Here is a 4,250-nt window from a genome sequence, read left to right on the forward strand (position 1 = left end):
TTCATGTGTTATCTTGGTTGTGTTTTGTATAAGACGCATTGGTAATGATGATCCTGGAATTATGTGATTCTCGAGTTACAATCTCCTTTATCATTTAGTTAGCGTAATAGCTCTCTCTGGTGGGCAATAAAATGTAGTACATGTTTAGGATTAGCAACAGGGTCTGGCGTCTGATGTGGGTTGCAACCAAGGGGCCAGAGAATAATCTGTGTTTTCTAAACTCCAACTAGCTCCCTCTAGGTCCATTAAGACTTCCTCTTTCACTTTTTCGCCGTATTCGCAACTTCAAAATAAAAGTGAGAGTTCAAACATGAACGGAAAGAAGATATCTTCTCTTATTTTTGCTGAAATCTAAGGCTAAACATGACATTTTACTACCACTGTACTTGACAACACTTCTGAATGAATGAATGGTATTTATCGTCATTGATATAGTACAGGTACCATACAACGAAAGTTGGGAGGGGGGGCTCCCCTGGTGCTAGGAAAAAATAAACTAAAAACAAGAAGGGAAAAGAGCTGGTTTACATAAATAAAGGCTATGTACACTATCCACTATACTATACTATACAAATAAAACACTGTGCTGTACTCTATGCTATGCTATACCTATTCTAACATTTCCTATCTCTGAACCTTATGTACCCGAGGGTTGTCATATTGCACATAGTGTTATTGCACATTAATTTAAAGTGTCGCAGTTTGCATGTTTGAAATGTTCACAGTTGTGTTTCAGTATTGCACTTGATTACAATCTAGTAGCTGCCATCAAATTGTCTAGATTGTCCAGGGCCTAGAACCTAGGTCTTTGCTGTGTTCAGGGCCTGAATGGCCCTGGGGTAGAAGCTGAGCTTCAGTCTATTTGTCCTTGCGAACATGGTCCTGAACCGCCTGTCCGAGGGCAGCCGAACAAAGTGTTCGTTCCAAGGGTGGGATGGGTCTCTGGAGATCTTGGAGGCCTTCCTGAGGCAGCGTGTGTTGTACAGCTCTTCCAGAGAGGGGAGGTATACATATCAGGTGAGTTTCAACCATGAAGGCTCTAGATTGCATAGGAAACAGATAATGGTTTGTACACAGAATCTTAAATGTCATATGAACTATTATGTGCCAATAATTGTTGGTCTGACATCCGTCATGGCTATCCGTAGCCTCCACTGGAGAGGTGCATGAGGAACGAGCTTCACCTGATAGAATCTACCTAGTAGAATGGTACCAGAGATGTATTAAAATCTTTGAAAAATATCTCTGTACAGTCCATTATAACCTATTACATATAATGTGTCCTACACAGTGCAGATTGAGTATTCTGAAGAAAAGAATAGATTTTTTTTTCATTTACCTACATTTACATTGGCTGAAAGTAGATGGGTGGAGTTCCACTATTGGAGCTCAGAGAACACACGAGAGAAGAAACCAAGGGGCCATGGAACACAGAGCCGTGGAACCAGTTTACCCTGGTAGCTGGAGACACGCACACACAATCTTTGGGGACATGCAGCAGTCAATGACTGAATGTATTTGGTTGAAAACATCCCTTGGGGAGAAATGTCCACAGTCAGTTCAGGGTGTTTGTATTAACTGAAAGGCATGAGTTCAGTTATGGTCTGTAATATTTACCTGGCAAACCTTTGGGCAAAATACTACATATTTACTTACCTAAGTAAATGACTAAATATTGATTTAAAATAATTAACATGAAAACTGTTTTCGTGGGGCGAAACAGTTGACACATGTCCACATGTTGACTGCTACTTAATTACATGTAGACAGACAGATAAACAGATAGACAGACAGACAGACAGAAAGACAGACAGACAGACAGATAAATAGACAGACAGACAGACAGACAGACAGGATGAACCTGGGGTAGTTCAGTGGAGTGGGTAGAGAGTTGAGAGTTGTGTCGAGTGCTTGAGAGTGGTAGTGTTGGTTCGTTAATTGGATGAGAGTTTTTGGAGTTTAAAAGTTTAATAGTTTAAAAAGTGTAATAGGTATCAGAAAGCTTTTTTTATCAGGGTTGATTGGATGGATGAATGGATAGATGAAAGAGAGGATGGGTGGATGAGAGGGGGGAGGTATAGAAAGATCAATACAATTAAGAGTTTAATCAGTATGGGTTATACTGAGTGAAATTAAATCATATCAAATCAAATCAAATTGTATTTGTATAGCGCATTTCTTACAAGATGCAACTCAATGCGCTTCACATAATAAACATTCTCAGTCAGTCAATCAATCAATCAATCAATCAATACTGACAGAGCAGGCAAAAAGTAAAAACCTGTACACCATGTATCCAGGAAAAGTTCCATTGCATATTATCGGCGTACACACTGTCCATACATTTAGTGTTATATCTGCATCCAGCATGGGCACAGGTCCTGCCAAAAGATAATCTCAAGCGCAGTTATGATGCAACAACACAATAAAGATGACAGCAATACAACCTGATGGTGGTCCAGGTACATCCTGGTACTGGTTCTGGTACTGCTCTAGGTGCTACTGGGAGCTGACAGTGCCTCATCAGCACCCAGAATAAAAGTGTGTGTGTGGGAGGGGGGGTCCTAGTCTGCGGGGGAGGGTCCTAGTCTGGGGAGGGGGGCTCCTAGTCTAGGGAGGGGGGGGTCCTAGTCTGGGGGGGAGGGTCCTCGTCTGGGGAGGGGGGGGTCCTAGTCTAGGGAGGGGGGGTCCTAGTCTAGGGAGGGGGGGGTCCTATTCTAGGGAGGGGGGGGTCCTATTCTAGGGAGGGGGGAGGGTCCTAGTCTGGGGGGGGGGGTCCTATTCTAGGGAGGGGGGGGTCCTAGTCTAGGGGGGTCCTAGTCTAGGGGGTCCTAGTCTGGGGGGGGTCCTAGTCTGGGGTGGTCCTAGTCTGGGGGGGGGGGTCCTTGTCTGGGGGGGGGTCCTAGTCTGGGGAGGGGGGGTCCTAGTCTGGAGAGGGGAGGGTCCTAGTCTGGGGAGGGGGGGTCCTAGTCTGGGGGGGTCCTAGTCTAGGGGGGGGTCCTTGTCTGGGGGGGTCCTAGTCTGGGGGGGTCCTAGTCTGGGGGGGTCCTAGTCTGGGGAGGGGGGGTCCTAGTCTAGGGGGGTCTTAGTCTGGGGGGGGGTCCTAGTCTGGGGGGGTCCTGTGTTATATTTGTGTATGTATTTTATGGTTTTCATGCCCTAAGAGCAATAAAAACGCAGGAGAAAAACAATTATTGACTGAGGGTCAAGCATAATTCATGCATGAAAGGGTTAAAAAGGAGCTGAATATTGTGGTGTCCTAATCTTTTCACATGACTGTATATGGTTGTAAAGGTAGACGGTTAGACAGATATGTTACAAGGTAATTGAGAGAGAGAGAAGAGAGAGAGAGAGAGAGAGAGAGAGAGAGAGAGAGAGAGAGAGAGAGAGAGAGAGAGAGAGAGAGAGAGAGAGAGAGAGAGAGAGAGAGAGAGAGAGGTGAAGCAAGCCCACTAATAAGCAATAACAATGGTTGGACTGAAGAAAGCCCACTAATGATACACGAAGTTCCACGTTGAACCGCGAGGGGGAGTTGCACAACCCATACCTTGCACCGTGCACAGCCTCGCGTCACATTTTCATAGGATGTGTTGGATTCAAAGTTGTTCCGCACGACTGTAGTTCCATGGAAACCAATGAATAGATGAGGAAGTAAATGTCTAAGTCCGTGTGAAAAAAGCCAACTATGACCGGTAGTGTGAACAGGTGACTGTGGCTGCCTGGTGTCATGCATCATTGGTGAAGGAGACCCGCACCTGTGGATTTAATTGATAGTCGAGGGGAGATTTCGAAGGACAGAATATAGATGAGACATGAGGTTAAACCATTACAGACTTGGATGTTTTCTGGTTTTGGGGAGTTTACTGTCTTTTACCTGGATCGCTCATAATAAACCGGGTAAGGTGGTTCATGTGTCAACCATATGTTCGTGGGTCAAATAATGAACAACTCAAGTCATGATAATAGAAACGTTTTGATAATATTTTTGGGGCTGCGTCTTATCAACCCCAATCAGTTATTCAAGCAGGTGTACTGGATGTATTTGTTGTCCTATGTTTCTATTCAAAGCCTTTTGTGATTTAGAGGAAGAAACGGATACCCTGGTTCTCTTTTGATAAAGAAAATCGACATATCATAAAAACAGTGTGTGTGCTGCTGGGTACCTACAGTACATGTCATTAAAGTCATTGGCACCCGTTTTCCATTATGTCATATTTTAATTATGAAAAGAAAAGGACCCCCAGGTCTTC

General features: G+C 44.3%; 1 protein-coding gene across 1 annotated transcript in view; it reads left to right on the top strand.

The window, feature by feature from the left end:
- The window catches only part of LOC308152522 (prostaglandin reductase 1-like), a 9,261-nt gene extending 8,956 nt beyond the window's left edge, over window positions 1–305 (top strand). The window contains exon 10 of the mRNA XM_080525520.1: window positions 1–305. This exon is cut by the window's left edge and continues 263 nt beyond it. The gene's annotated coding sequence lies outside the window, so the exon portion shown is untranslated.
- Window positions 306–4,250: the final 3,945 nt, after the last annotated feature.

This window comes from Nansenia antarctica, assembly GCF_963989245.1.
Source record: "Nansenia antarctica genome assembly, chromosome: 3".
Lineage (NCBI taxonomy): Eukaryota > Metazoa > Chordata > Actinopteri > Argentiniformes > Microstomatidae > Nansenia > Nansenia antarctica.